Consider the following 10,166-nt stretch of genomic DNA (forward strand, 5'->3'; position numbering starts at 1 on the left):
AAAGAATGCTTTAACATGAAGGAGGAGGCGAAGAAAATGAAGGAGTGTCCTATGGTTTTCTTTAATGTTTCAAGGTGCAAATTTTGTTTAACACCTTAACAACTTCTTACACTTGCATAAAAGCAATATGTACTTATTTTAGCCAAACCAATAAATATTGAAAGAATTTATCGTCTATTTACTTTGGTAAGCGTAATGAGTTTTTTTAGTTTCCAAAGCCTACACGTAGCCATTCGACATGATCTAGGTCATTGCCCTTGACCCACATCGCACGACCAACAGACACACACTAAAGAGCACATGCTGTTAAGACATGATCAAAGTGACGATAATAAACATCAAAGATAAACAAAATCAAAGATTTGCAAAAGGTAGTTGAGCATGAGGCGAAGTGGAAAGAAGGTGAACACACTTGCAAGATGGTCGAATTCATAGAAGAGATGATGGAGATTGTAGTACACATTATTGACATGATGATGAACACAATAGACGTAATTGAGATGAGAGATGTGAGAAAGACGAAGATACCATGATAGAGATGATAAAAAATAGAAGGGATCATAGCCATAAGATTGCTAATTGAAGAACTCACAAAGAGCATGACGATTGCAAGGATAGATACAATGGATATGCTAGTAGTTAGTGACAACGATGATGAATGAATAGATCTAAGTAGGATGGATCGAGATGACAAAAAAATAGCTCTTAAACATGTCATCAACCTTAGGACTTTGAGCTATTCAATGTTTACTGAGGTAGGGTTTCACGTGTCATGGATCATGGCTGCTTTGTGTAGCTTGCAAGCTTTGTGATCAAAAGTAGGGGCTTGTTCATGTGCCACAAATTTTTACATGTATGATGGCTAATGCAAAAGTTGTTGTGAAGAGAGATGAAGAGATATGGGTTCGATTGTTTCCATGGATGGGAATAAAATTGGCCTTTGTACGAGGGATGTGGAACCAAAGATAGGGTAAGATCTTAGATTGATAAAAAGAAGCTCTTTTGATGAGGAATCTAAAGTGAATGAGTTCTAAACTTGAAAGATGGGAAGCTTAGCAACTAATAGTGTCAGGGGTCTTGGATGTGAGGGATTACATCAATTGTGATGTTGATGGATATGGACTCTTGTATAAACATGAAGGTGCTCAAGAGAAGCTTGAAATTGAACTCAATGAGGGCGAACCAACCTTCTTAACAGGGCAAACAAGGTGTCAACAGTGAAAATTGTAAGGAATTTCGATGGTTCACTTCCAAAATCCAATAATGCTATGGTAGCTGATGTTGAGACCGAGGAGTCTTGCACCCATGAAACCAATGTCACCACTCCAGTCATGGATCAACCTGATTGTCGAGATATGTGTACGCAAAGATGGTGTAGAGCTATAGCTAGTAGATGCCCTAGCTTCAACACTCCATGACATCATGATGGGATCTAGATTTTGACTATTTGAAAAGATGTGACAAGAGTTCATCTTTCCACATGAATAGACCTATATGTCCATTCTCAAAGTTTTTGTTGTAATTGAGGTCACTAATAAGGGAAAAAACTCCATGATAAGGTTTCAAGGCAATGAATGTTGGAGAAGCATGTTGTGCTTGGTGGTGCTCTTATAAATATGTTTTGATTTTGAGAGGCCAAGGTCCTTGCTGTGATGTTTTCGACATTTCAAGGCAATGGTTTTTGGAGAAGCATGTTGTGCTTGGTGGTGCTCTTATAAATATGTGTTGATTTTGAGAGGCCAAGTGCCTTGCTTTGATGTTTTGGACATTTCCTTGACAATTTGATAAGCTCTTGATTGTATCAGTCCTAAAAGTCCTATGTTGCAATTGTGGTCATTGTCAAGGGAAAGCAAATCTATGATGCGACTCCAAGGCAATGATTGTTGAAGAACATACTATGCCAGGTGATGCTCTTGTAGATATGTATGCAAAGTGTGATGCTCTTTGCCAAGTGGAAGGCATCCTAGTGCACATCCCCTCTTGCAATGTTTTACCCTATTTATGCACTTTCAAATCTTGTGTTGTGGTGACTTGGGCCACATGATGCACGCTAACGTTGACCTCGAAAAATCTGTAAGGTTTTTTCAAATTTGAAAAAATAATGCCCTTCTGTATATATATCTTTGTAAGTTTCAAGAACTTTAAATATCCTTCTGTTGAACTCACGTGATAAGTTACATTTTCATAAGGTGACCTCCCCGGGGGATAGGGCATGATTTCTATTCTTTATAATTCTTGGAAAGACATAGTGTTGACTCTCCACCATGCTTTTGTATGATACTTTTGCATGAAGTGCAATATATGGTCTATTGATTGTGCCATTTCCTTATTACATGACAAAAAACACGCTTTTCATGTAGCGTGACAAAATAATGTTCTCTACCTTGCACACGGAGACAACACTAGCATCCCTATCTCATGTTTTGCACCTACCATTTTTAACCAAGGCAAATCCTTGTTTATATGAGGAATCGGGTACTTTTTTTTGAAGGAAGACAATCACACAAAGAAGAAAAGGAAAATTGGAGGTCAAGGTATCTCAGTATTAGCTTTGGAATTGAAACCAACATAAAAGTTTGTAACGGAGCCTATTAGCCTGAAGAACTACCCGATCTATGTCTCTAAGAATCTTTTCAGCAAGCTGTTAGCCAGAATCAAGAATCCCAAAGTTGATATCAGCATCAACACTTTTCTGTATAATCTTTTGCTACAAAGCTGAAGACCCAAAATCTATTCAAATCATGGTATGCATGGCACTTTATTGAGATACTTGTATTTCACCACATGTAGACGCTACCACTACTTGGAAGAAAGCCAAAGTAGAGGACACTGACAAGACTCAAACTAGTGAAGAGGAGACACAAGAGATTCACGTATGGGAACTGGCTCTAGTCACACCTCTCTCAAAAAGGATAGAAAAATGAGAGCCAAATAGTCAAAGAGAGGCACCTCACAACCGCAATCAAAGAAGTTGAAAGTGTCAGATCTACTCTAGCATAGTTTAAAGCCAATAAAAATTGAGCAACGTCATCAACTGATCTCAAGAACTCACAATCTAAGTGTAGCAAACCAAGGGGACTTCTATTGACAAGACTATTGACCTGCCCAACACACCCTCAATGACTACTGTAGACAAAGGGAAGGATCCGGTTCTAGCTAGTACATTTGAGATGGATCTTATAATTCATACTCCAATTCAAAATCCAATATTAGACCCCTGCAAAGAATTAAGAAGAAGCCTTTGGTGTGCAACTTGGTGACCAAGACTGTTGTAGCAGATCTTGCTGCCCTACCAAACTTCCCTGATGGTGTATGAAATTTTTCAGAGTGACCATGATATTATCATTGATGGTTGTGTGGCCACAATTTAGGCTAGGTGGAACACCATAAAAATTCTATTAGCTAGATGATGGAAGCCCAAGTTTCTACTTCAACCTCTAAATTGACTCCTCTGAAGGCACAACTAGAACACGCCCGAACCTAGGTTGAAGGGTATAAAAAGGAAATCTAATTCTGTAACATCAATTCGATCAAGATAACAATGAATGGGTCATTTCCATTTAGCATAAGAAGATCGACCACCTGACTGCCCAAAGTGTAATTCTGGAAGAAGAAAAAAAGGAAGTGCTCAATGCTAGTAATGCCTTAAAGGGTTCTACTCAATCAGAAGAAAGCCACCTTAAGCTCTATCCAAGAAGTTCGCAAAACTCTGAAACAATCAATTATGGACAAATACATTTATCAATATTTGGTGGATATATCTGACCAGGATTGTCATCTAACTTTGAATATGGAAGATTTGAAAAATCTGGTTGGGTCAATTAAGTTTGATCTAGATGCAAATTTTGAGACATACATAACCACCTTAGTCAATCAAGCATTGATGGATCATCTGAAGAATCAAGATGATGATGAAGATGAAGACAAGGAGGAGGAGGAGGATGGAGTAGGTCCCAAAAATAGAAAGGGTGATGATGATGATAGTCCACCGTCTCCTCCAGCAGTAGGCTCAACAAGTGTTGAGCAGTAGACTGGCAATACACAAGGCTTTAAGCCAACTGGTGAACACATCACATTTCCCAGTGAAACTACCTGTCCCATTGCGTTTCACGTACAAAATCATTACCCTTGCCCGTCCCCTTGCTCTTCACTTACAAAACCTTTACCTTGCGGATGTTTCTTGCATTGAGAGAAAGAGGGATTGTCTTGCCAATTGAAGGGGCATTGAGAGAGAGAGAGAGAGAGAGAGAGAGAGAGAGAGAGAGAGAGAGAGAGAGAGAGAGAGAGAGAGAGAGAGAGAGAGAGAGAGAGATTGAATTATCATCGGTGGAGGTCAGATATGACCTATAGGACTGGAAAACGGCGCATTACAAAATGTTCACAGCGTAGCTATGACAATCTACAGTCAGTTGTCAGCTCAAGGTGTCAAGTTTGATGAACCTGTTAGAGCTATGTTCCCGTTGATCACATTGCCGAAAAGTTGGGACACTTTTCGCACAACTTTGAGTAATTCTGCACCTCTAGATGGTTTGAACATAGCAGGTGTAGAAGGAAGTCTGCTTACTGAAGAAAACAATAGAAAGACAATGGACAAAGGCAAAGGAACAGCCTTAGTTGCCAGGGGAAGGACCAAAGAAAAGTACAAAGGTGGAAAGAGGAATCAGTCTCGTAGCAAGTCCCGCAGTCCTAAAGGCAAGAGTGACATAGAATGCTACCATTGTGGCAAGAAGGGTCACATGAAAAGAGACTGCAGAGAATGGAAAGCAGAAAAAGGCAAAGAGAAAGCTGAAGACCATGGTGAGAAGAACAAGTCCTCAGTGAAGATTCAAGAAATAAATGTGAAAAACACTGTTGCAGAGGATGACAGTCTAGTGTCAGGAGACATCTACTTCTTGAAGAATACAATGGACTCAGCTCTTCTTACAGCATCTGATGGAAATGCACTGAGTGACTGGATTATAGACTCAGGGGCATCACTTCATGTGTCTCCAAACAAGGAGTGGTTTACCTCTTATGTGACCACTAAAGATCATGTTCGGCTAGGCAATGGGCAGACATGTGAGATCTTAGGTGTTGGAGATGTTCAATTGAAGTTTTAGAATGGCTCTTCTTTCACACTGAAGAATGTGAGACATGTTCCCGCAATTACAAAGAGCTTGATCAGCACAGGTTTACTTGATGATGCTAGCTACGTCACCATTTTTGGACAGAACATGTGGAAGATATCCAAGGGTTCTATGACAGTAGCACATGGAGTAAAGTCTGGAGGACTTTACATGATTTATGTATCAAATCATGTAACCGAGCAGCCGAACGTTTCTTTGTGGCATAGCTGGTTAGGACATATGTCCAAGAAGGGAATGGAAATATTGTCTCGTTCTGGTTATTTGCCTGGCTTTTCATTTAATGATTTTGAATTCTGTGAACATTGTCTGTATGGTAAGCAAACACAACAGCCACATAAGCATAGAAGCAGTAGAAGAGATACACAGTTGGCACTTGTTCATAGTGATTTGTGTGGACCTGTGCCTAACCTATCTCTAGGGGGAGCTTCTTACTTTATGACATTTATAGATGATTACTCGAGGAAAGTATGGGTTTACTTTCTCAAGCACAAGGATGAAGTGTTTAGTGTTTTCAAAAGGTTTGTGACACTTGTGGAGAATCAGAGTGGTAAGAAGCTTAAAAGCTTACGCACTGACAATGGTCGAGAGTATGTTTCAAAGGCCTTTCAGGACTTTTGTGAGTCAAAAGGTATAAAACGTGAACTTACTGCTCCTTACAATCCTCCTCAAAATGGTGTTGCTGAGAGGATGAATAAGACCATACAAGAGAAGGTCAGAAGTATGTTGTCTAATGCACAGCTGCCAAATGGGTTTTGGGCTGAAGCTGTATCAATAGCTGTTCATCTTGTAAATAGATCTCTTAGCAAGGGTTTGCAGAAGGATTCAGTGCCAGAGATGGTATGGTCAGGCAAAATGCCCTCATACAAGCATCTCAGAGTCTTTGGCTGTGAGGCATATACTCACGTTCCAAAGGAATTTAGGAACAAACTTGAGCCAAAGAGTAGAAAGTGCATCTTTCTAGGCTATGGTAATTCTGGTGAGATGGGGTACAGACTTTGGGATCCCGAATCTTGAAAGGTCGTCCGCAACAATGATGTTCACTTTAATGAATCCAAATATCATTCTAAACCAGAGAGGGTTGAGGAGATTAGAAGAGTTGTCTTCCAAGAAGATGGACCTGCACGTGCAAGACAAAATGTCAGGGCTCAAGAGGAGCAAGGACAGGATAGAGTGGAACCACAGGTTGTGGCTGAGCCTGAGCCACCTATTGTGCGTAGATCTGGACGTGTCACGCGACCTCCTGATAGGTTTGTTCCATCTATGAACTATGTCATGTTGACTGATTGCAATGAGCCTTCATGTTACAAGGAAGCAGTGCAAATGAAGGACTCCGGGAATTGGCAATTGGCCATGCAGTCAGAGATGACAGCTCTGCATAAAAACAAGACATGGTAGCTAGTTAAATTACCACAGGGCAAAAAGGCTCTACCCTGTAAATGGGTTTACAGGTATAAGATCACCGCTCATGATAGTCAGCCAAAGTACAAAGCAAGGCTTGTTGCCAAGGGCTTTAAGCAAGAACAAGGCATTGACTTTGATGAAGTCTTCTCTCCGGTGGTCAAGATGACTACATTGAGATGCTTTCTTGCATTGGTTGCTATATTAGATTTGGTGTTGCACCAAACGGATGTCAAGACAGCGTTCTTGCATGGTGATTTAGATGTGGAAATTTACATGCAGCAGCCAGAAGGGTTTGTTGAGAAAGGCAAGGAAGATTGGGTATGCCAGTTGTTAAAGAGTCTTTATGGCTTAAAACAATCACCGAGGGCATGGTACCATAAATTCCACAAGTTTATGCTTTCTCAAGGCTACAAACGTAGTGAGTTCGATCACTGTCTATATACAAAGAAGGCTAAGGATGGCAGTTGGCTGATCCTTATTTTGTATGTGGATGACATGTTGATTGTTGGCAAGCACTTGGAAGAAATTTCAGCTTTGAAGTCAAAGATGGCAAAATCGTTTGACATGAAAGACATGGGTGAGGCAAGTCATATACTTGGTATGCGCATTGAGAGAGACAGATCAAAGAAGTTGATTTGGTTATCTCAAACAGAGTATATTGACAAGGTTTTGCAACATTTCAATATGGAGAAGGGAAAGGCACTGAGTGTTCCATTGCCACCATATGTGAAACTTAGCAAACAAGATTGTCCTGTGTCTGAGGAAGAACAGGCTGAAATGGATAAGATTCCATATGCGTCTGCAGTGGGTAGTTTGATGTATGCAATGATTGCTACTCGCCCAGACATTGCATTTGCAGTGGGAGTAGTAAGTCGATACATGTCAAACCCAGGCAAGAAACATTGGGAGGCAGTGAAAGGAATATTGAGATACCTGAAAGCTACAAAGAGTATGCGTATATACTATGGGAGTCAGGAGCTAAGTGGAAAGGGTTTTACAGACTCAGATTATGCAGGTGACTTAGACAACCGAAGGTCTACGTCAGGGTATGTCTTTACATTGGCTGGTGGAGCAGTATCATGGCGTTCTAGATTACAAGATTGTGTTACTCAGTCTACTACAGAGGTTGAATATGTTGCAGCATCAGAGGCATGCAAAGAATCAATTTGGCTTAATCGACTAGTAACAGATTTGGGAATCAAAGAAGAGATGCCTGTGTTATATTGTGATAGTCAAAGTGCTATACAATTGGCTCGCAATCCAGTTTATCACTCAAAGACAAAGCATGTGGATGTGAAGTATCATTTCATCAGGGAAATGCTCGAGGATAAGCAACTTCAGCTTGTCAAAGTTCACACCACAGAAAATCCTGCTGATCTACTTACAAAAGGACTTCCCTCAGAGAGCTTTGCGCATTTTTGCAAGCAGTTAGGTGTAGGGTAGTACATCACTTCTCTACATCTCTTGTATATTAGCTTGTATAGTAGCTTCTCTCACACTTAAAGTACCACATTGGACTTTAAGTGGGAGGTTGTTGGGGTATAAAGCCCAATGTGGTCGCCATATTCTTTTGTAAAAACCTAATAAGAACTCACTATGCTCTACACATTACAGTAGAGCGAGTTCACCATATAGTCGTGCTCTTCTTCTCGCACTCTCTCTCGTGTCGCACTTCCGCTCGTACTCCTTCACATCTCATTTAAGGACTGAGGGTCTAGTGAGGGGTGAACAAAAGAGAGAATGGGATGAACATAACTTAAAAACCTAAAGGGGGGTGGGTGAGAGGGGAACCATTTTGGGAGTTCGGAACTCGTGAATTATGGCTTTACCTCCTCGATAGACTGCCCATTTTCCTGCCATGCGTGCTGCTCGCACCTTTTGTAGTTCTACTTTCTTATGCTTGAGTTGGTCTGGGGGTAAGATCTTCTGCAAACCAGGTTTTAGTGCCCTTGAGAAGCCTTGATTGCTCAAGGAGTTTAATTCATTCCACTTTTGTCTTGAAAGTGAGGATCGCATGATTGGTGCGATGCTCATGTGTGATGGAGTCCATTGTTGCTGGAACCCACTCTATCATGTGGGTTGTTGTTTGGATGTGGGCAATGGATTCATGGAACTTGAGGTCTCCCTCTCCTTTCCAATCACTAAGCAACCCACCAATGCGAACATTGAGGGCGATCACCTCTCGTCGTTGTCGTTCGCGTAGCGTGGATGCCACACGATTGTCAACCTTGTGGATGATGGCTTCTTGCACTTGATTTTTGACCACCTTTGTAAGGGTGGTCTCCACTTCTTCCTTTGTTTTGTCGAACTTGTTTTGCATTTGCTCCATTTCCTCCTTCTGGTGATTCTCCACTGTGATTAGCCGGGTCTCGATTGCGATGAGTTTTTGTTTCAACTCGTCATTCTCCTTGCAGAGCCTTTCGATTTCTTTCTGAGGAGAATAGTACTGTCCGTTTTAGGGGGTGTTTCCACGATCCCCACAAAGGTGGACTTGTTTCGGGATGAAGCACGCGTGGCCATTCTGGGGAAACCCTTTCACTTTTGAAGGAACAAACCTTTCACTGCTGAAGAACAAATCCTTTCACTTAAAGTTTGCAAAGGTTTGCAAAAACACAAACCCTTTCACTGTTTGCAAAACCCTTTCACTTGGAGTTTGCAGAGGAACAAACCCTTTCACTTGAAGTGTCACCGTTGCAGAGGTTTGTAAAAAACTCAAAGGTTGGGGTCGATGGCGGGGTGCACAGAGGCCGCACAGCGGGGTGTATAGGGGAGGCTCGACAAAGAAGTAGCGTCAATGGCGCCAGTGCCGGGTTGTATAGGGACTCGACAGAAGTGCGATGGAGAGAGAGAGAGAGAGAGAGAGAGAGAGAGAGAGAGAGAGAGAGAGAGAGAGAGAGAGAGAGAGAGAGAGAGAGAGAGAGAGAGAGAGAGAGAGGTTGACATTGTCAACCTCCTACTACCAAGCATTGCCATTTCCTATAACACCTATCATGGGCACGCTACAAACTTGTTGTCCTTCTTAGCCTACTAGCATGCCAAGGCTCCATCCCATTCGCTATCATGTCACGCCCAAGGCCCCTAGTGTAGCTGTTGGCACCACAAGAGACATAGAGAGAAAGTAATTATCCCTCACTTGTGGCCACCAAAAATATTACAAAATGCACGAGTCACACATTATGCTATGTTTGGAACCATTATGCTGTATTTGGTGTTAAGTATGGAGCCTGATTTACCCTTATAATTTTCTGTGGTAAAAGCGCACATTTGTAAGGCCCCCATTATGAGGAGAAGCCATCGTGCGTGAAGGAAAATCACTCACCGGAAACCAAAATTTTCACGGACAAGAATCAGGGGCAACTTTAAAGGCCTCGAGACTTTTTTTTCACTGGAATATTCTTTTTCGCCGGAATATTATGTTCGGACGGCGGCCGGAAAGTGGTCGGAAAACAACCGGTCGGTTGGCCGGTGGCCGGTAGTCAATGGCCGATGGCCGGTGGTCGGAAGTCAATGGCCGGTGGCCGGTGGCCGAATTCAAAAGCGGACTTGTCTTCTCAAGGGCGGCCACACATGGGCGGATTGGAGGGTACGATTTGGACTTATTCGCACAAGGGCGGCTACACATGGCTGTCTCTCATAAGA

The sequence above is a fragment of the Adiantum capillus-veneris genome, chromosome 16 (genome assembly GCF_014529385.1).
Source record: "Adiantum capillus-veneris isolate H3 chromosome 16, ASM1452938v2, whole genome shotgun sequence".
Lineage (NCBI taxonomy): Eukaryota > Viridiplantae > Streptophyta > Polypodiopsida > Polypodiales > Pteridaceae > Adiantum > Adiantum capillus-veneris.